The sequence below is a fragment of the Pleurodeles waltl genome, chromosome 8, assembly GCF_031143425.1.
Source record: "Pleurodeles waltl isolate 20211129_DDA chromosome 8, aPleWal1.hap1.20221129, whole genome shotgun sequence".
In the NCBI taxonomy this organism is placed as follows: domain Eukaryota; kingdom Metazoa; phylum Chordata; class Amphibia; order Caudata; family Salamandridae; genus Pleurodeles; species Pleurodeles waltl.
Genome location: NC_090447.1, coordinates 319,022,283 through 319,046,198, shown reverse-complemented (window position 1 = coordinate 319,046,198; position 23,916 = coordinate 319,022,283). Strand labels below are relative to the sequence as shown.

General features: G+C 42.8%; 1 protein-coding gene across 2 annotated transcripts in view; it reads left to right on the top strand.

Annotated features, from left to right (window-relative positions):
- The window catches only part of NME7 (NME/NM23 family member 7), a 657,734-nt gene that overhangs the window by 145,593 nt on the left and 488,225 nt on the right, over nt 1–23,916 (top strand). The window lies entirely within an intron of this gene.

Sequence of the window (23,916 nt, the reverse complement as noted above, 5' to 3'; positions counted from 1 at the left end):
TGAGTGTGAAACAAATAGTTGATAATGGCTTTGATTTTTGCTTTTAAATTGTATTCCTTTCTAGGTCTTGCCTACAGACAGCTTCAGCTCTGTACTGGCGAAGACCTAAAGAGTCTAATGCACTAAAACTGTGGTTCTTAACCTTTTTACTTTTGTGGACCCCCACTTAATCATTACTGGAATCTGGGGGCTCCCACTGAATCATGATTGAAATCCAGGGACCATCATGGATTCATTACTAGAAGTCGGGTAGCCTGGCATAGGCAATTTCCATGCTTTAAACCTCAATACAATAAACAGCAATACAGAAAGAGACATTCGTCAAACAAATAAAACATGAAATATTTTATGTAATTCACAAACATATAAAAAAAAATATATAACTTTAAATGGAAGTTTGAGGATTTTAAGACTTTAACTGAGGCCACCTGTCGTCCAAACTACATTCTGTTTGATGCATTTGCACTGCTTCCACGAATCAACCTACTTAACAACTTATTTTTAGCCTGTCATTTCAAACTCCTTCACGTTTACAGGCATTGAAAAATGTCAATTTTACATTTAGTTTTTTTGTTTGTATACGCTGCATTAATCTATTAATATTATTTAATTTTCTAAGCAGTCTCAGGACCCCTAAGTAGGTTCTGCTTGACCCCAAGAGATCCCCGGACCACTGGTTAAGAACCACTGTATTAAAATATACACAGAGAGGGCTTTGTATCCTTGTTCTTGATTGGATGAAACGTTGTCTATGTAATTTTTCTCCTTCTTATTTAATGGCTTTCCTCACTATACTTTGTGTGTCCTGCTCCTGGAGCATTTCTCCTTTACGGTGTTTTAATTGCATGACATAAGTCCTTCCACTGTTTGCACACAGAGAACTATGTTTTTTATTTTTTTCTAGCTCTCCATAGGAGTGCATTTGTTTACTTGCTCTCTCCCTCATGTGCTCCTCCACCCCTAACTTCTCCATCCCAAACCCCTAAGCTATTCATTACTTCCCCACTGGCTTTTTTTTTTTTTTTTACATTTTTCAACCCCAACTGCTGCTACTGCTGTCTCTCTCCTTCTGCTCCCTGTGCTAGGCAGCGTTGACTTATTTCCCCTGAAGATAAGGGGGCCACTTTGCTTTGTGAGAAAATGACTGCATTTAATATACCACCACTGGAGCTGAATATTTACAGGTATCATTCTGCTTCTAGGGTAAATTATTTAGAAAAAAGTACTATATTGTTGTCCTGAGTTCCATTTACCTGCGCGTGCTTCCATGGCCTTGTTTCAAATGTATGTGATGCCTTGTAGTGAATGTTCTATGTGTTTTCAGGTAGGATGCTAAGAATGCACTTGGGTTTGAGCTGCTTTACACATAGTACTTTGTGACTTTTGTATATGTAACATGAATTAAGAATTAAATCTCGTTGCCTATCCCGGTCTCCCTCCAGGGTTTCCGCAGGAGTATGTATCTTCCATTACCGCACCATTACCACAAAATGCTTTATTGTTAGGGAGCATTTTTTTGGGGTTGCAATAATAGGGAACACCGAAAACCAGCATTATTATTCTACTGGTACAATGGTTCCAGTTCCCATGCTGCTGAAGAAAATCAGTCTTTACCCCTAGCATACAATTGCAGTGGGTAAAGATTACAGGCATCATGCTTGTTGAAATACTGTTTGGAGCTTCACATTGTTATTGGACAATGATTAAATGCAATATACCACGGTTAGTGGCAATGATAGCCTATTTAAAATACATGTCAAATCCAATGTTCAATATGTGTTGGAATGTATGTAGTGCTTTAGAAAACTTGTTAGGATTCAAGGGAGCGCTCTGCATTGCCATAGCTTCGGAACTACAGCAGGGGAAGGGTCTAAACGATGGAGGTAGTACCAGTGATTGGAGTGGACAGCATGCTGCTGCAATCGCTTAATACTAATAGTGTGTCCTGAAAGTCATTACCATTTTTAACAAATTAAGGAATGACTTGAATATTGCAGAACAGCAATGATTACTGGCAGCAGAAAGTTCCTGCTGGTTGTGGCAGTGGAGAGGGGTGTAAAGAATACAGACTGAAATGCATCTGATGTAATGAATCATTTTAAGCATAGCACCACTTTCAGAGACAGTATCACAACATACTTCATTTAGGAGTGTCTGCCAGCTCATATCAGCAGATCATTGGCTGATATTAGTACATTGTGGCCCATCTCTATAATTATTTGACTCACTTTATAGAAGGATTTTGACCACTTCATAGAACATCCATTGCTACAGTGTAGTATATCTATGTTTTCCTTTCTAGCAGTTCTGTGAGCCAGATAAGTGGATTTATATATGGCTTATATTGCAGCACGGGCATGCCTTCTGTTATAGAAAATTATTGGTTAACATTTTAGCATACATTTTTCATTTATCAGTCAGTGTCACACATTGCAATTGGCGAATCGCTCGCATCTTGGTAAGTGGTCTGGCCCATTTTTTGTAATGTTCTTGACTTCTGTCTTGGAAGACTCCTGAACTGTAGCTTGGAACATACATGACATATATTGTAGAGGTTTTGGTTCATACCTTGGAAGGCTCCTTGCCCTTATGCTGGAAATTCCATGGCTCATTTCTTGAAAGGTCTCTGGTTTTTCTTGAAAGGACCATGGTTTGAGTCTTTGAAAGCTACTAGCTCGTTTCTTGGAAGGTTTCTGGCTTATATTTTGTAGTGACCTAATTGATATCTTGTGAGCTTCTGATTTATATAAAGGAAAATCCTTGTTTTATATCTTCAAACTAGAAAGTCCTTTACTTGACTCTTGGAAGGTCCCTAGCTCTGTTTTTAAAGGCCCATGTCTCATTTCTTGGATTTGTTTCTGGCTTGTCTTCAGGATCACTGGATTTATGCAGCAGTGGAGAACTACATTGTGTAGTAGGGTTGACTAAATTATGCAGCAAGATATTTAAATTCTGCAGCACATTGTGTGTCAGTATCATTTAACTATATAAACATATGTTCAATCATTAATTCTGTCCGGTCCAAGGTTTAGGTTTCCTGATTAGGTGAATTTAACACTGGGATACAGCAGTTTTCAACTAAAAGGGGACTAGTTAACCTTTACAAACTTTCTGCCATTTCACAGGACCCTATGTGCCACTTTAATAGACTATGATCAGTTTGAACCAGAACCATTTTTGTTAAAATCTGCAAACTATGCAGCATGTGATGGATTTTGTGGCAAGTGTAGTAAATTCACAATTATGTAGAAAACGCTGCAGCCCTTTCAATCCCGTAATTTCAGCAGCCCTGCATATATGTGGATAGTGGTTACAGGTGCTTTACATACAGCTGGACATTTTGGCTAAGTGCTCTAAGCGCAAACAAGATATGGTAGCTTTTTTATGACAGACTTGTTGGTCGTCCAGCGCTTGATGACTGCAAGGCGGGCAGTTTTTCAGTTGGTGGTGGAAAGTGATGAATGTTAAAGAGAAGATCATTTGTCTGTCATTGGTGTACTATTGATAGGACAAAGCCAATTGAGGGAATGTTATCACTTAGAGCGAAAAAGGCTGAAACCTAAACTGAAAATTGGGGGGAATGCTTGGTAATGGAGATGTACATGGCTGTTGTTAAGAGCACCAGACGACTGAGAGCGAACGATTAGTGTGGACGAGACCCCATCCTGTGCAATGCTGGTATGCCTGTAAAGATTAGATTTGCTGGCATGGTGGGGTGGTCAACCCTGTTAAGGAGATGAGTGTAAACCTTAGGTGGTTGCAGTGTGCAGATGGACATATGTAAGAACAGTGTCTCAGTGGAATGGATTTGCTGGAACCCAGAGTGCAGAGTCATTTAGGAAGAGCCACAGCTGTTTGAGGGCCTCATTCTATTTCCCACAGAAAAACTGGTAGGTAAAGCCTCCTATGGGGATACCAATTCTGTGCCTTGTATTTTTCCCAAGGGCAGTTTTACCTCCCCACTCTGAATTTCTGACGATGGAATGAGGGATAGCACCCAGAATCAATGTTACTGCACCCAAATTTTGAGCATTTTCCCTTCCTTCGGCCTTTTTACCCAATGCAGATTTCAGCAGGTATTACTTGCAGAAACGTGTGAAGGGAAATATTGCAGGTGTTCAGTTTATTGAAGAAATTTCAGGTTATTCAATTTGGAATTCTAGAATTGGACACAAACAGTCTTTGTATCTGATACTAGTATTTCTGAATAACATGTTTATTTATAAAAATGTGTAGTTTTACCCAAAGATTTAATGATGTTAAGGATTTGCTGCCACACAGAGTCACAAAACAATCAGAGGTAGTGATGTCAAGCAGCATCTAAATTATAAAGATTTGAGAAAGAGCCATGCTTTTACACTTTTCCTGACGAAAGGTAAAGAAGTTTGAGTTTGCAGAGATATAGGTAGAGTAATCCAGTGCTTAGCACCAACAACAGAAAATGCTCCTCCCCACCCCAGAAGAAAGCTTGAACATAGAAGCTGCTCTTTCAGATCTCAATTTGACATTCGGTACATAACGCACAGACCTTTCAGACAGGGTATTCTGTTTTTGGATTATACATAGCCTTATGGACCAAGCAAAGAGCCTTAAACCAAATCCTGAACACCTAGACATTCTAGCATTTTGGAGTCCAATGGGATTTTTGAGACAGGATTGTTGAACAGATATGAGGCATCTGCTGGTGACTGAATGGAGAAAGTGGCTTAAGAGAAGGGGAAGACAAGACATTGGCCAAACGATTTAGGGTCCAAATAGGTTGAGTAGGGTACCTTATAGGCAAGCAGACTGAGGAGGACCTTGATAGGCAAGGTGGTGTGAGTAATTCTGAGAGAAACTAGGCAGTACGCAACAGTATTGAGCAGGGTATAAAGGGATCTTTTTATGGCATGATATGAGACAATTCTTTGGTATCTACTTGCATTCAATGGTATTTAGATGTGGAACTAATACTTTAATAATTTTTTAACCATACACAATATCCAAGTATGTAAATGAAAATGAGTTACCTCTGCATAGCAAAAGAGTTGAACTTATTTTCATATCAGTAAATGTGTAACAGTCAGACTGCAAAAACCAGGACACACTCACTATTCACTAGTCCTCCCCCTCGCACTTGTTTCTCAAATCCTGATCTGTGAAACAGTTTACAGTATCATTGCATCTCAAATATTTAATGCTCTTTGTTCAGCTTGTTTTTGGTCTACAGTTCAAAATACCTAAAGTGGGCTATGGGTCTCACCTTTGTTCATGATTGGATGGGTTTCTTGTGCAGCTCAGTAACCTGCTCATCATTCAATGGCTTACTCCCTGGAGCATTTCTTTTTTTACCTTGTTTCTGATTGAATTATTGATTTTGTTCGACTGATGCCATCTTTGGACTATTTATAGTTGTCTTTAAGTACTGTATAGGAGTGAGTCACTTTCTTAATTCTCTCCCCCTTCATTTATTGTGCACACTGAAACAAGTACTGTGTCTGCTCTGCTTATGAGAACTACACTGTGAAAGGGAACTTCTTTTGACAGTTCAAGGACCTGGACAGTGGAATCAACATTTCCTGTTTGCATCATTACTATAAAAGTAGGTCTGACACCACCCCACGTAGATCCAGGTTTCTCACTGAATGAAGAGTTTGTACTTTTCAGAATACTAGAGGAATTCCTGAGACTCAGGGCCAGTGTCTTTGGCAACCAGAATCCTGGAGATGACAGGACATCACCTAGAAAGTTTACAATGAGCTGCTGCAGAAGCTGTGGGTCTCTGTTATAACTGGAGCCTGCCTGGTGCCTAATGAGAGAGGTGAGCAGGAGAAATCATGCAGGAGGACACTGATGAGAGGAATAACAGCCCAGAAGTTTCTACAAGTATAGGAGTGATGTAAGAGCCAGCATGAGTCTTGGAGTTGGGCTCCTGTGTCCCTAGTTGTTTCTAAATCACCACCAGTGCTCTGCGTTGAAGAAGGAAAGGGAATAATGGAGCCAACCAGAGTGCTTGAATGGGTTTCCCTGTCTGCTGATGCTGCTTAAACCATGACCAGCACTGCACCAACCAAAAAGGAGAAAGCTCAATTATGTGTATGGCCTCCAAAGGCTGTGCCCAACATATGACATCCTGTGCTGTCTCCGTAGGTGAGCGAAGACTTGGCCAAAACCGAAGTATGACTGGTACCGGAGAGTAGGCTTTTAACTTTTTTGGGAGGAGTGCCTTTATGGTCAGCCTGTTTCTCCATTTTAGTCTCATCCGCTAACCTATCCCAAATACACCTGATTTGAGGGCCTCGCTCTAGGGCCCTTGCTACTGTTACACTTGGGTAACTCACACCTTTGAGCTTGTACTCACCAGACATTGGGACTGTTTTGGAGTTAGGACAACCTGTGGTGTGGGTTGCCAGTAACTGGGAATGCCAATGACTATAGCATTAAAGAGCCGACTTATGAGCCACCAGCACAGAAGTCTGCTTATCCTTATCAAATGATAGATTTTTGCCTGTTTTACTATGCCACCTGTTATAGAACCTTGTGCCCACATGCATATTATTTTGTGTGGTATTTGTTTTGCATACTAATGTACTTCTCTGTAACAAAATATAAGCACTGGATTGAACAATCATAAATACATGCTATTTGGTGAGTGTTGAGCTTTGAGTCTCTACCCCCATATTACCGACCTGGGAAGCTTTGGGGTGCTCTCCCCACTACCCTGACCCAGGTACTGAAAGGGTGTCCCTGGTGTTTACTTTGCAGTGCCATGGTAAGTGAGGCTACCAGGCTCCAGTCACCACAGCTGTAGCCCAGTAATTCCGGCTTTGGCCCCTGAAAGGGTTCCCAGACCTATCATTCATGTTTTTTTATTCGTGAGAGAGAGCGGGGGAGTGGGTGTGTGAGAGAGATACGAGTACGAGCCAGTCGTATTTTATCGATATTATTTTTGTCACATCTGCATATGATTCTGGGACTTTTTTGTATTTCCCTGTTCTTATACGGTGTAAATTCCATTTGTTAATTGGCTTAGAACATCTGCTTGCAATCTAAAGAAATCGCTTACAGGGCTTTAAATGTTTGAATCGTCCACCCTAGCTTAACCTAATAAAACATAATTGTACATAGTGCAGCAATCCACATTGTACGGTATGTATTTTACAATTTACACTACCTTTATAAGTTGTAGCATGACAAAAACACAACAGCCCTATAAAAAGACCTTTTAGGAAAGTCTAAACTCAACATAAATGACCTGCTTGCTTATCTGCCAGCAAGATCAAATATATGTTTTCTCCCACTTGACTTTCCTTTAAGAGTGTATGGCCGACCGGGAGCCCAGGCAACATATTCAAGAAGGAGTGCAAGGAAAATCTGGTTTGAACTGTGAGACGCGGAGGTTAATATTTGACAAGATCCCCCGCAGACTGGCTGAGAGTTCATTTAAAAAATGCATTTTAAAAGCATTTTAGCTCTGCAGAGTATAGTTCTTGTCACGCAGAAATGTGTATTGAACCCCACCAATTCCGTGCCACCTCAAGTGCCCATTAGGGTTTGACGAACATATACTCATCTGTCCTATAAATGTATTCTCCAGCGTTGGTTGTCACTCCAGATATTTGCATAGTAGCAAGTACAAGTTCCAGGGAGCAATAAAAGGCTGGGTTCATTATGTTCTCGGAATGTTCAAGGTAAATGGAAGGCGAAGTGCACCTTGGACCCTTCCCACAAGCTGCCTCCTTTCTGACCCTTCCTGGTGTCAGCCGGTTTGAAGTCACATGTTTCCTTGATTGTACCTGCAGGAGATTTGCTTTCTGTCGCTTGCCTTTTAAAGGTTGTTGTAACCTTTGTGTGTTTTATGAATCAGTCCATGGTGAGAACGGTTCCTGCTTTACTGGTTTTGCACAAGTCCTTAAATGGATGCTTGCTGAGCTGTAGTTGGGATGGTTACAATTCGACGATTACACCCCATCTCCTTAACAGGTCTTCGTAATCCAGTGCAGGGGAGCACCACTTTCGTTCACAACACTCAGTTCAGTATTCCCTTATATTTCGTATATCTGTGCATAAATGTACTCTGCCTGCGTCCGTTACATTCGTCTTGTTGCTATCATTTTTAAACAAAATTCAATTTAAACCATTTCTATTGAGTTTATACAAGCGCCGCAACGTGTCGGCGAATAGAATGAAAAAAGGAAATGGAAAGAAAGAACAAGCATTTGCAATGCAGTGGGTCTAGCGTTTGCTTGAGTTAGCGCTACTAGCGTTGTAAATTCCTAACTGGCCTTTTCTTGCTATTTAAATTGAAAATAAAAAGTCAAGTTTGACATAAGCGAGCTGATTCAAAGGGCCACGGCCACCATGAGCATGAGTGCGAAGGAGAGATATAAAAGGAAAAAGAAGTTAGCTCGCAGTCAAACGCATCAGCAATCGTGCAATTATCCATGTAACAGGGGCAGTCTGCAAGGCGGTAACAAAACCTCCCCAAGGAGGGACAAACGTAAAGCATTTACCAATGATGATAAAGGATTTTTGAAAGGCGAGCCCACGAACGGGTGAAAGTGATGGGCGTGCAGTGGGCGTGGTTAAAAGCCCACAATGCTCACTACAGGTCAGAGCACTTGCGCTTGACCTAAAAATGAAAGGAAAAACACACCTTAAGCACTGTATTATGAATAAAAGCGAGTGCGACTGCTCCTGTGCAGCCTGCGATTCCAACACCTGTTCTAAGGCTTAAGTATATTAATGTATTCCCACCATCTCCTCCAAATGCTGTGGAGCTTATAGGGGCGCTTCCTTGCTATGCATATGGTTTCCTCCAGTTCCCCACACCAGTGCATCATCGCTCTTGCTCAGCTTGCAAGGGGGCATTTATCAATTTCCAGTGGCGAGCAATCTCCCTCTTGGCAACCGTAACCCCCTGCTGCTATCATTTTAAGCCATAATATCTGAGCCATGGTTCCTAAATTACTCAAATTTCTTCAGATACCCTATCTCCATATATTGCTCAACCGCCATGCAGCAATTCATGTTTTCACACCATCCTTTTACAGTAGCCGGCTCCACAGCTCCATCTTTGATTACGTCTCAGTTCAACAATTAGACCAATACCATATAACGTTTTTATATACCTTAGATGTGTATGTTCCCTTGACATGCCAAGTAAAATCAGCTTTGCATTACCAAGAAGTACTGTGTCTGTATCCGAGGCCGTCATGTTATGTTATGTTATGTTATGCTGTAGGGATTTATAAAGCTCGTGGCTACCCAAGGGCCTCCCAGCACTGAATGCAGACCATAAAGGTAAAGTCTGAAAGTTATGTTCAGAATAGCCAAGTTTTAAGCAGTCGCCGAAAGGAAAGTTCATGGCTGGTCAGCCGAAGGCTGAGGGGAAGGGAATTCCATAATTTACTTCCTAAATATGCCACAGAAGTTCCACCCCATCTGGCTTTTTTTACCATTGGAAGTCTAACTAATGCAGCCGATGAAGATCTGAGCTGCCTAGAAGGCATATAGAAAGAGGCTAATGGCCTTAGCAAAGATGGACCTCTATTGTATAGGGACCTGTGAATATAGCATGTCCATAACACTGACCCTGAAATTGCACTCCTTAGACACTGCTATGTAATAGGACGAAAACTTACACTTTCACTACATCCTTGTATATTAAAATCATTATGTGCTTTCCCTAAGTGTTTCATTTGAATATGTGCAATACATATTCTGTGTAGTATCTACGTTGTACAACGTGGAACCCAGACATGATTGCCATCCCTAGAATGGCATGTTCTTTTTTGGACCAGATCCATCACCTAACAGGATTCCAAATGATTCAATGTAAAGCGATTATGTTGAATGGTTCAGTGTATACGCCACTTTCTTTTATAATGGTTCAATCAATAGTCCATTTACTATGGGATAACGATTTTGAATTTCCTTTTTTACGATCATATGACTCTTCAATCCATTTGTCATTGTATGTATTTGCAGACTTTTGAGGCAGCCAACTTACATTTATAGTTCAGCCGGTCAGAAGTCATACCCTGCCATACCCTTATTTCCACCAGTGTGGGTATCGCTATTCAGTCCCATTTTTGAAAATCCTGCAATCGTTTTAATTCTCACTAAATGTTAATAGTCATGCAGGAGTAGATTTCACTAGGAAAATCTTCTAGTCTGTTCCATCAAGTGACGTATTCCAAGCTCTTACCATCTTTTTTTGTGTTACGATAGCATTTTCTGCACTCTTTCTGCTATTGTGTATCTCTATTGACCCAGAATGTCCCACTCTGTTTTTTCAGGGAGGGCTCCCGCTGTGGCACAAAAGTCCTCTGATTCACAACTATCAACTATGAGGCACAATATCAGCTATGCTCGTCTTGCAACGCCATACCACCATAAGGCATTCTTAATAGAATTCTAGGCAGGTCACAATCCCACAGAAGTAACCATGGTGTCTCACTTACTGTATATGAAAAAAACCTGGAACCCAGTATGGCGTCTTCTGGAGTATATTTAGGCCTGTGTGGAGGACCATTATATGAGAGTGCTGCTCGACCCGAAGGAAAGTGGGATCTTCATCCAGTGTTGCACGTTATCTTTAAAGTTTGTGACAACCATCATGAAATTTAACTGGATAAAGTCTTCCCTGTCTTTGTCACCTGAAATTCTTGAAATGTAAAATTCTGCCTTTCAAACTTAAAAGGGCATTTATTAGAATCTAGGTTTTAGAATGTGTTCTGTGAGCAAGTACACAACCGAATTAGTCAAGTTTCTATTAAACCTCAAATATCTGCCTAACACACAATATATACATACTCATCTGTCTAAGGATAATTCAGGATCTGAGACAAAGAGAGGAATATCAGCCACATACAGTGAACTTCTTTCATCCAATGCAAAATTCTCTCCTCCCATCGAAGGCATCTCACAAGTGTGTCTCTCCTGTTGCAGCACATCAAGGCTCTAAGACCAGGCCAAACAGTAGTGGCGATAAGTGGACCTCGTTACAATTTAAGGGGACCAGTAGGGTTTTACTCGCCTCCTACCTTTTATTGTAATGCAAACTAACTTGGCACAGGACAAGAATAACAACCCAAACCACTTGTTGTAAAGAACATCAAGCATATGGGGCCATTGGACTGAATCAGGTGTTTTCTCAGCACTGAGTGAAAGCACCATAGTAGGCTGAGGTCAACGTGTTCGTATACTCTACTTACCCAGACAGCCTTCTGCATAAAGTCTGCATGATCAGGGTGCACTAGCTTTCCACTTATTTAATTTAATTTATTGTCTAGTATTTTGACAAGATTTTTTGTATTATTGGCCTATATGATGACCACCCATCCTCTGATTCATCAGTTTGCATAACAGTACAATAGCGACCATTCTCAAGTCGGGACTTAGACACCCTTCTTTTCTGGCCATTCCAATAATTTGAAACAAGTTTGCCTAGGTTTTTGCAGCCATACATTTAAACAAATTCAGTGAGTAGACCATTAGACTCTGTACCTTTCAACTCTGAAACTAGCCAATAATTTCCCTCATCCTTTTCCATCGTAGATTCTGAATCCTACAAGCTTTTGTTATCTACTGACAGCCTGTGGATTGCTATCTTCCCCACAAAAGGTCCTGGGAGTGACACAGTCATCTGCACTAACTGCTTTTGCAAATAACTGAACCTGGGAAACAATGCAGTGCTGATCCTATTGTATCTCTCTGCCGCGTTCGATCCCATCTCACATTGCATACTCCTTTAATGACTCAAGGACGGTGGTGTTTCCCATAAAGCACTGGCCTGGATTAAATCCTTTCTAGCACCCCGGAGACAAGTAGTCACATTAGGACCTTTTTCATCGATAGAAAGACCAGTGACATCAGGAGTTCAGCAGGACTGTGTTATTCAATGTATATATGACCCCCCAATCTCTCTGATAGCATCTTTTGGAATCACTGCAACACCCTAGGCAGATGATACGCAGCTCATTCTCTCTTTGGACAATGGGTCCTTTGGCACAGAACTTAACTTCCGAAACTGTCTGACCAAAGTTGTCTTGTGGATGCAGTCTTACCACTTAAAATGCAACACAGACAAAACGGGGATTCTGCTGTTTGGCAAGTCCAACTGCTATTCTCCAATTCAGTGGTGGCTGAACTCCGTGCGGTGACTGGGACATGTTTCAACTTAATTAAATCCTTTAGAAAGTTTTTTTTACTTCTTATTAGCTGCTAGAAAAACAGAAACAGTCTCTATGTAGACTCCTCAAAATATATACTTTCAAACTTCAGATGGTGCAACATGCGGCAGTCCGACTGGTGCTGAAACTCCCCAGACGGAGTTCTGCTTCCACTGTGCTAAAGACTTTGCATTGGCTACAGATACACCAAAGGATCCTTTTTAAGATATTTTTACTCGTCTTTAGAGCATTCAGTGCCACCGGTCCTAAATACTTGATGGACAGATTCATGCACTATACAACCCAAAGAACCTTGAGATCCTCTCATATGAATCTTCTTAAAAAACCATAATTCAGACTTAAAATCCGAGATGGCAAATCCTTCTCGGTACTAGGATATAAGGCATGGAATCAGCTCCCCAGCCCTTTGCGGTTTATAGAATCAGAAGCCCTTTTTAAAAATCATTTAAAGATCTGGCTTCTCCTGCCCCCCGGTGCACTCTGTTACTCCATTATCTAGTCAGCCTCATTTTCTCTATTTTCTCCTTCTCTTATATCTGGGTTATTGGATTTAAACTCGCAGCACCAGCATGCTCCTTCTGAGTGGCAGCACGCTTTATAAGCGTACAATTCATTCATTCATTCACAAGCTACTGAATCTTCACCTTTGATCCCTTTGATCATGACCACATTAACCCTGCTGATATGGACCGTCTTTCTAGCTCCTTCTTCCCTTCTGTTATTCACACTATCAATTTCGTGGCTTTATTTCCCACCTCATTTAGTCTTCTCTGGATGCTTAAATGCTGAGTCCTTGCTTTATTGTGAAGTGGTGCTCCTTAATCAGCATTTTCACTAATATACTGTGATCTATTAACAGATAAGGATAACGTGTTGCTCTTTTTCTAATTACATCACCTCCTCCCCTATCTCTCTAACCTTTTATCTGTTTTTTTTCACTTCCCCGTGATACTGGTATGGCTTGACCATGATAACTGCTTTATATGTCTCACACACCTCTACCTCCGAAAGGATCGACCCGCGTTTCCTATAATGAAGCAATCAGTATTGTTTGCACTTCCTCATCTACCTTTCGATCTTTTAATTCCCGGGGTTTGAGCACTTCCCACTATGACAGCATCTGCTTTGCCACCATAACCTACCTCTCACCTTGTCAGCAGGCCACCACCTCTCAGGCCTCGCAGATGTCTACTGCATGGACCTGCATTTGTGGAGCGAGGGAGTCCCTAGCACCCCAAGTCTCCATCAAGATTCTGCTTTGGCCCTAATCTACCTCCTTGACCTACCAGAGAGCTCGCGCTTCTCCTGTCCGTCAATGCCCTTTGCAACCTCGGGCAGTCGCCACTGCCTTTTTGCACTCAGTTCCTGTACTTTGGTCTCACAAGTGCCATGGCGTCTCGTTCATTATGTGACTTTGCAGGGCCATGGATGTGGGTGTGGCTGGGAGGGCTTCAGTCTGCACTCAACACAAAGGCATCCACGGAGGACAATGCATTGATATGGAGCTGCAAAGGTCATATTGAATACCAGCCATCTTGCATTATGGCAGACAACATGCCCTCTAATTAGAACTCTTGACCTCTCCTTAAAAATGAAAAACTAAAAACCTATTTATTGAACAGGGCCAAGCATTGTATCTGTATAGTATGTCTGTACATATAGGCAAGGCTTTTTGGTTTGTCCCTGTTTACAAAACGAACTGCGCTGGTTAAGATCAAATTAAACAAATCCTTCTGCTTTGTTATTTGGCCTTATCTACAGTATGTTTAGGTTGAGTAATAATAACATTTTACTGGGCATTGGCCTAGTTGTTGTGTGAAAGTTTCCCCTATCTCACCAATCTGCGGACAAAGTTGGCCCTTCTAACTTAACATGCTCCATTATGCTGTAGATAGGCCCATATACCCGTCTTAAGAGGAGATTTCTTTCCTGTCTCCGTCCACCACAGGAACATAGTAAATGTGAGATGCCTTTCATCTTGAACCCACAAAACCTGCAATAGCCACATTTTGTTTTCCAGTTGTATTTAATTGCTTTCAAAGGTAATTGTCAAAATGGAAGAACCCGATCCCTTAAATACTTACAAATTGGGTCCTTAGATAACTTTCAGAGCCAAAGCCACTAAAAAGATTCCTGAGTGACCTAATTTTTTTTATTTCATGCAGGTTAATTGAAAAAGGGTGCAGTTGTGTGTGTGGATTAACCACGTGCCTGACTGTCCTAAAATCTGTGTTTGAGACCTATTCGATGGAAACATCCAGGCAAGTTGACTACTCCATAAATACTCTTAACCACCTTTTCCAAGCGCAAGATCCAGGACATCTACGACAGCTTCCTCCTGGAAAAACCTGGCACCAGAACCTGCGACCGACCCACAACCCCAGAACCCACCCAGACCATCCACAGCTGGTCCACGCTCACCATGGAAGAAAGTCCGCATCATGAACAGCACCCACTCCGGGGTCCCCAAGAACCCTGCCCGCACCACATATACATCAGAGCCACCACAGTCATCGCCTCCGAGCTCCGAAACACGACGAACTGCTCCATCAACACTGGCACCTTCCCAGAGGGCTGAAAACATGTCTCTCCTGAGACACTCTCGGCCGACCCATCAGAACGAAATAATTTCCGTCCCATCTCGCTGCTACCCTACCCCGCCAAAGAACTGGAGAAAGCAATCAACATGCAACTATGGAATTTCATTGAGGCCAACAACTCCCTGAACAGCTCCCAGTTCTGTTTCCGCAGCAACTGCAGCACGGAGACAGCCCTCCTGTCAGACACTTACGACATCCAATCACTCCTAGACCTCGACCACACCGCAGCGCTCATACTCCTCGACCTTTCAGCAGCCTTCAACACAGTCTCCCACAGCACTCTATGCACCAGACTCCATGACATAGGAATCTGCGGAAGAACCCTGGAATGGATCCACTCCATCCTCTCCGGTAGAACTCAGAGGGTCAGACTCCCACCCTACAAATCAAGACCCACAGGAGTCAACCGCAGAGTCCCCCCAAGGCTCCTCAATGAGTCCCACACTGTTCAACGTATACATTCCCGCTCTCGCAGCCATCATCAGAAGCCACGGAATGAACATCATGTCATATGCCGATGACACACAACTCATTATTTCCCTCACCAAAGACCCGGACACAGCCAAAAGGAACTTCCACTCAGGAATGGAAGCCGTCGCTACCTGGATGAGAGAAAGCTGCCTCAAGCTCAACTCCGACAAGACTGAGCTTATCATCTTCAGAAACACCATCTCAGCTTGGGACGACTCCTGGTGGCCCACGTCCCTCAGCCTCCCCCCCCCTCCCCACCTGCACTGACTGAGCACGCCCACGACCTAGGAATCATCCTTGACTCCTCCCTATCCATGACCCACCAGGTAAACTCAGCTGCCTCTTCATGCTGGCACACACTCTGCAAACTTCGGAAAATCTTCAGATGGATCCCAGCAGACTGCTACTGGACAGTCACCCATGCCTTAGTCACAAGCAAGCTCGACTACGGCAACGCTCTCTACGCTGGTACATTGACTAGAAACATCAAAAAAACGACAACTCATCCAGAACACCTCCGTCGGACTCATCCTGGACCTCCCAAGCCAAGAACATATCTCCCAACACCTGAGGACCCTCCACTAGCTCCCAGTCGAGAAACGAATCACCTTCAAGCTTACTTGAACCACTGCGTCTCCTCCCCCTGCCCCCTTCCTCCCCCCCCCACCAGCTTCCTCAGCTCCACCCAGCTGGCCCTGGCCACCAACCCTCACGGGTGAGTAGCCGCCCTTTACAAAAACTGATTGATTGATAGGTTGAGCACCTGACAACCAAATTCGTTCCAGAGGAGTACTTCCAAACTATCACTTAGGGCCTCTCCCAACCCTAGGATACACGTAGTGGAAGCCAGACCGAGTTCTTACTTGAACCTCAACACCCTGGGGCGGCATTTAACAAAGATATCTGGTTGTCTACTTGCTTGTCCACTTTCTGGGCGCCCCATGTAGCTTTTTTTTTTTTTTTCCTTCTTCTGTTACACATTCAGGGTTCCTCTCCCATCATCCCTCTCCCTGCCAAATGTTTGCCTGGTGTGCTAAAGTGCCTTTCTTCCCCCTACTTACCTGGTTAGGTATTCTTCTTTATTTCCCCACCTTCAATGTATTATTTTCATCTACGTCTGCTGTGGCAGGCCTCTCTCTGTACATGTACTTTGCCCAGTGTCAAACCTCTCTTGACTGATTTACGGATGACAACATCAAAAGTAGATAGCGCAAAGGCACAGTCTGGAATGAGTGAACCATTAAAATATGGTTTGACTCTGATATGACACTGATTTGCTGACAGACAGCTGTGAAATTGGAAAATCACTCCTATGAGGCTTTTTCCAAATTTGGGAGTGCTGGGCTAGTGGCTGGGTCTAACGAGATTATAGACATAGCCAGTGGCTGTTCTTTAACCATATAGGATTTGCCCTTTTGAAATATGCTGTGTACCGCTGCAGTTTGCCAACACTTGGACACAATCCCCCATACTCACATTTTGTGTACTCTGCTTTTAGAGAAGCAACCTTTAGAACGGGGAAGGGTAATCTCTTATATTTAATGCAGGTCTAGTCTAATATAAATGCCTCACTTAAAAGTCCATCACTACTCCTTTTGTTCGAACGTCAGCCTGACAGGGAGATAGCAGAGTGCCAATGTCATTGGGGAAACAAAGACTCTGGCCCTTATTACGAGTGTGGCAGTCTTAAGACCGCCAAATTCGTGGTGGCAGTTGGACCGCTGCCAAAGTGGCAGTCCGACCTCCACATTACGACCGTTGCGAAAGTGCCAGGGTCGGACCGCCGGCACTGCCACTTTTAGGCCAGCCGATGGCCTGACGGTGCCAGCTGTGTTAATCCTCCAGGGCAGCGCTAGATTATGACCCCCGTGTCCGCCAGTTTTTACAGGGTAGTTCCACCGCCATGCAAAGGCCTGCGGAGACAGGGTGCCGAGAGCCCTATGGTGGCCCCTGCACTGCCCATGCACTTTGCATGGACAATGCAGTGGGTCCCATGGACATCCCCGTTGCGCTTTTCACTGCCTGAATTACAGGCTGTGAAAAGCGTGACGGCTGCTGTGGCACCTGACGCACCGCAACATTGCCGCTGGCTCGATTACGAGCCAGCGTGAATGTTGTGGTGAGTTCCCCGCTGGGCCAGCGGGAAACTCGTAATAGGGCCAGTGGGCGGAAAACCGGAGTGGTGGTTTTCCTGCCCAAAGAGTTTGCCGGACGGCCTCTGGTGCCCACCAAACTCATAATGAGTGTGTTTGTTGTCACTTAATAGGTGCTTAGAAAGTTAACTATGATTTTGAAGCAGCTTTTTGACTTTTCAAGCTTTGTCTTTAAGAGAAATTAATGCACTATAAAAATCAAATATATCTGTTTTTATGATTAGAATAATTAATAACCACTTATATTGCAGTTACTAATGAATGTTTATTTCTACCAAGAGGAATCTCTTTTAGCAACCTTGAAATAATTAAAGACTGAGAAAACCATAATGTTTTAAACTTATGCTATTTCCATGATGTTTCTGATCCCGGTTTATAACCTGCTAGTGAGCTTTATTACAAGGATTGTAACTTGTGGCCTGCAGATAACAGAAGTGCTAGCTTTCTGAGCTATCAACATGATATACAAATGAGGGAACTGCAAGATACGTGCTGTCATATGAACTCTCTCTAAACCTTTATCCTATTTTACAATGCACATATATCTACCCAGCATGCACATTAACGTCCAGAGTTATCTTATGACTATTAAACCCTGGGTCTTGCTGAGTGAATTCTGAAAAATCCTATGGGGCTAAGGCATCTCTTTGTGCAATCTGTGACCAATGAAGTAAACCTGAGCAAATTTATATCATGTTTCTCCTTGTTGCCACAATTTCGAGGCAGAGCTTTTAGGAAAATAGATGTCTAAGTTGACCCAGAGTACATTCCTCGATACTCCACTCCTTGTGACTACTTCGCCGTTCTGATGCTACCTAATGACACAGTATTTATGTGGTCCTTGACTATTTTAATGACGTTTATGGTTGAAATTTCCATGGTTTTTTAAATTCTCAACGAATCCCAGGTGCAGTGCAACCTACAACCACTAGAAGTACTTGTTTGTGTAAACATTTACACAAAGAGGGGTCTACCAAGTCTACAGATTAGCTTGTGCAAAGTAAATTAGTTTTCCCTGTAGAGAAGCCCATGCCTCTATTCACTATATTCCTCCAAATGTTTTGGGATATTCCTTCCCCTTTCTAGCCCCGAAAATGGGCATACTCCGAACTTTGAAAGGAGTAAATCTCTGACTTCTGTCAGAGTGGAGAAAGTATCTGCGAAAAGTTTATGATTCCCAGACACTTTGTGAATCTGGCCGTAAGCAAGTGGTTGCTGGAAGAAGATCTAACTTTATTGGAAGATTTTTTTCGGGGTCTTAAAGGTAATAAATTATCCTAAGCAAGTTATGGATTGAAAATTGATATTAAGTTAGAGCTGAAAGGTTCGTAGGCATGCTTGCTGTTTTTAAATAAGATGTTTATAGAGGAATTGTACTGCTAAAAAACAAACGTTAGGTGAATGACCAGATTTTGCCTTATCAAAAAAAATTGGTCAAATATAATGACACAGAGCATAAGTCTTGGCCCTCATGTAGCAAATCTGTCTCCCAAGGTACACAGATCGACAAGGCCTGGCTTTAGACCGCTATAGCACAGCAGAAGGATCCCTCCACTGGCACAGACCACATACTGTAGTATTAGGATTTAGACTCATGTTACAAAACTATTACATGCTCAAGCCTAGCACAGAAGAGCTATCCCCACGTGACACACAACAGTTATGCTTTGGCTTCAGATAGTACAGCTTATTTCATTTTACATTGCCCTTACATGCATTGACTTCAGTCAGGAGACCTATCACTAAGATGATATAGAACATCCACTCTTTGTCAATAAACGGCAAAGCTGTTTCTCAGACTGCACAGCATTTACTTATTCAGACCTTAGATAGCAGAGCCATCCCTCGGGTTAGATATGAGTGTAGGAGGCATTAGATAGCTGGGTTATTCTTCAGGCTTTTAGCTATCATTCAGGCCTTAGACAGCAGAGCTATCAATCGCACGATTACACGATGTATTAAAACATACACCAACCTAGTGAGTTGTTCAAGATCACAATAAGAGTCAGCAAGGCGCTAGCAAGCCCTCACTTGAAGCACAGCTGTCTTCACCTCACCCTGCATTTTCAGATTGCTTACAGCCCATAGATTTTTAGTATTCTGCAATCCCATGGGTAAAACTGATTACTAGGGTTGGTTTCTGATTGACAACACACCTGACTGTTACATAATGTACTGCTGGTCGACCTTTGTGTACAGAATCTGTCGCCTAATACCTCTCATACCTGCCGCCTTCCATCTTTTTAGGCCTCTGTAACCCTGCTTGATTCTCTCTCCTCATGAAAGTAGCTAGTAATGGTGCAACAGGTCCAATAGCACCGGAGTCCGTCGATGCGAATGCCCCAATGCACCCCAATTATAGGTTTTTTTAAACTACCAAACTAATGGGCAGTATGCCCGCGTTCCTTGCTTGCATGAGAGCCATTGGCAACCTTGCTGTGCCACTGTCTCTGAGGCCCCAACATCAAAGAGGGGATATTGGAAACAGAAGCAGCCCTACTCTTTCTTCCTTGCCTCTGTCTGAGGTCTGCTTCTACGCTTGAAAAGACAACCTGTAATGTTAAAATGCCAGTCGAGAGCCAGAATCAATAAAGTGGCAGAAAGAAATACTTAAACAAATATGTACATTGTTGAAACATTAATGCAAACATGGACCGTCGTCAAGGAGCGAAAGAGAATGGGCGCAAACCTACCCGGCTGGTTTACCGTAGACCCGTTAGGATAGAGTATGTTCAAAGTAGAAACTGATTTAATCATTTGATACTGTTCGTCTCTACTAAATATTTTAATTGCTCGAAGCTGTCATTTTATTTTGGCACAGAACATTCCGATCATCTTAAAACGACTTTGGATGCTGTCAATTTTATTTTCATGAAAATACGTTGTTTTTGCAGATGGTAGGGTGCCTTCCGCGCAGTGCCATCTGCACTGCGAGGGGGGAATAGAAGACATTTTAGTAATTGAAAATGAGTTGCCAGTTTGCAATTAAGCGGTATTATTTTTTTAAAGAACTGTGTACTTTCTGTTGTTCAGATAAGGCGTTCCTTTATTCTTGCAGGAGTAGCTAGCATTGTCCTGTTTTTGCCACTTCTGTGACATGGGTTGTTGGACATTAAATCTCCTAGTTCATGCCATGTCATAATAGCTGAATGCTTGCTCGTAGATTTGTATGCTTCGTCGATTCCTTTCTATGTCGCACATGTTCAGTTATGATTGGTTCTCTGATGTGATCACTTTCAGTACCCTGGTAGATCCTTTTTAGTGCTGTGAAGGATGGCTGTCTTAAACTCCACCGTCGGGTGTCCGACGAATCAACAGTGATGGTTGGGGATGGGCTGGGGAGAGATGGCTGGTATTTGGGTGATGCCTTAATATTCCCAGCTGCTCCCTCTCTTGTCTGAGCAGACCCAAGGTAAGCAGAGGGTTTATCCCCCACTGTTGACAGTTTGTCATAGGGTGATCCCAGTACAGCCCCTGCTGGCTGCTTGAGAGCAGAGAGCACGCCACTTTCAGATCTGCCAGCTTCCAAAACCATTTCGCCATGTGAGCGAGAAGGGGGGATGCAGAGCCATTGTGGAGGGGGCAGGGCGTGATGCCGAACATTGAGCCCCACTTCTACCTTCTCCAGAAATACAAAGAAAATCTTATGAGCTGCCACTCATATTTAGCAAAGGTGACAGTCACCCTGCTGGACGTCATCACCACAAGTGGGAAAACCAGTCAGTGAAGAGATGTCGGGGTCACAACTATCAGTGTTTTCCTCTTCAAATGTGTATTATAGTGGTGAGCAGATGGAGTTGGGAATCATGGCAGGTTGCCAGGTAGTTTATTTTTTTTGGGGGGGGGGAGGCGGGGTCTGGAGAGATTATGGAGATGACAGGAGTGCATTTTATGTGATTTCATTGTGACTTTTCTTCCAGAGGAAATGTATCAGGATCTGTTTATAGGTGGCCGGATTTTGCCAAGAAGATGGAAGCCACAACATAAAACTAAATTGATAGCTCTCTATTAGCTACAGTTGTGTACCTTGGATTTCCAGGTGACATTGTAGAAAAATTAATTTTCACCTGTGCTGCCTTATATCACTTGAAACTCCGTGGTGGCGAACATCAGTTATTTTCCGGTCTATCAATGTCTTAATTAATTCGTGCATTAATTGATTTATTTATTTATTGGTGTTCTAGAATGCTAGATCTTTTATTGTGGTTACTTCAGAGTGGCTTGGTTTTTGATTGTGAAGTTTGTAAAAGGGTAGGGAGAGTTAGAGTTCAATACTATAAAGGTGAGTGCTCCTTCCAATGGTCTTCACTCATAGCTCCTATCTTGTGTACAGTCTAGTTGAAAGCAAGCTTGAGTAGTTCGGTCTTTAAGAGTTTTCTGAAGTGCTTGTGAGTTGATTCTGCTCTCAGGCTTAAATGCAAGGAATTCCACAGCAGGGAGCTCTGAATTTTCAGAGATCTGCCTCCATCCTACATATGTTTTTTTGGATCGCTCCCCCAGGTGTGAGTTTGCAGAGCACATGACGCATAATTGAGGGATGGTTTCAGAACTTTCCTGACCTTTTCTTTCATTATACTTTTTGCACCTTGTGAAGCACCATAAACATGATGCTTGAGATTGCTATGAGTAAATAGAGTACTTTTTTATGGCTGCAGTTTCAAACACATTCTGGTTTCCTGATTTTGTAAACTATGCAGTCTGTCACTATGTTTCGATGGGATCCTACATTTGATGAAATTGTAGTAGGTCTGATGTGCCACCTCTAGGCTCTTGACAGCTCCACCCAATAGACAATTTGGGGTAAAGGAAGGATTTTGTGAAGTACAGAACCAGATAATCCAGTGAAACATCTGGTCTAGTTATGTCTTGATATTGGCATGGGTCAGACATCTGTTTACATGTCAAAAGAGGATTCAAATATTGTTCGTAGTTCACTTCATACTGATCAAGAAGGTACACCTACTATCTCATCCCAGCTATACTGCACAGAACATATCCCCCCTTTGACACCTGCCCCAGATCTCGAAGGATATAGAAGAATTCCGAAACACAGAAAAGGTCATGGGAGGAGTGCATGCAATTTGTCTAACCACTGGCAATCGCCCGAGGTAGCATCCATACCCATCATTCTTTTGCTCACCATGCCACTTCAGTTTGGACCCAGCCACATGCAAATCAGTCTTGACCCTGCTCCTCATGGGAACAGTCCAGCCCAAACTGCCAGGCTGGGTCCTTCCTGAACCAGAACACAAGCAACCCAGGTCTGGGTTTTTCCCTAGTTATGGGTTCATCTGCTGAGTATAGCTTGGTTCCAGTGACACAGTGAGCACAGGACCCACGTCTGGGCATACCATTGCCCCTTAGGGTGATACATGAAACACATAAAAGGTGATGGGAGTAATGCTTGCAGTTTGTCTAACCACTGGCAATCACTCAGGGTAGCATTCCAACCCATCATTCTTTTGCTCACCATGCCACCTCAGTTTGGACCCCGCCATATACGAATCAGTCTTCACCCTGCTTCTCATGGGAACAGTCCAGCCCTTACTGTCAGGCCAGATCTTCCCTGAACTGGAACACAAGCAACCCAGGGTCGGTTTCACCCTAAATATGATCTCATCAGATGGGTACAGCTTGGTTCCAGTGACACAGTGAACACTGGACACATGGCTGGGCATACTATTGCAATTTAGGAAGGTACATGAAACACAGAAAAGGCAATGCTCTATTGAGATTATTACAAGCTCTGGGAAGAAGAACCAACCCTCTGAGTTTCTTCTCTCTCACTTCTTTTATTCGCTTTAGATTATGTGCCTGCGACACCTAAGGACTGTGGCTGCTGGTGGACTTGCACCGCACCCATGATCTTCCTTCCAGGATAGCTGCTCTACTGACTGGTAGTGTGCACTTAGATGTATGGCAAGGGGATAGTTCAATAAGATCAATACATCTTGCTGACTTTTGGAAACTGATACATGTATCTTTCCATAAACATAGGCACTGCAGGGTTTCCCTATGCAAAGCGAATCCAAGAGATATGTCCTGTTATATAAGGTTGATAGACTTGTGCTTAGAACAGTTGGAATCATTCTTGCATGACTTTCACCTACAATACTACTAAAGAATCAGAAGCAGTTAATAAACAAGACCACTCAGTATGGACCCTGCCCAGTACTACCAACCACACTGTGTTTAGAATAAAATCTCAACAGATGCACTGAGCCTAAAGTGCTGTATTGCATAATAGGGCTACAGATGCCTTCTAGTCTGTTACTTCAGCATTTTATGTGGTCGTTAATAGGGAAGCTTGCCTCACAATTACTTAACGATGATACACTCCTTTTATTTTTTTAGATGGCGGCCACCTAGTGACACAGACCAACTAAGATATGTGTTGAGTAGGTCTCATTGTCTTCTTATTCTACAGATGTAGTCAAGAGCTCTGCATGTTTTGGCTCTGGCAAACTGTTTATAATCCTGTCATTTTCTCATAGGCTGAATTTGATGTTGCAGCTT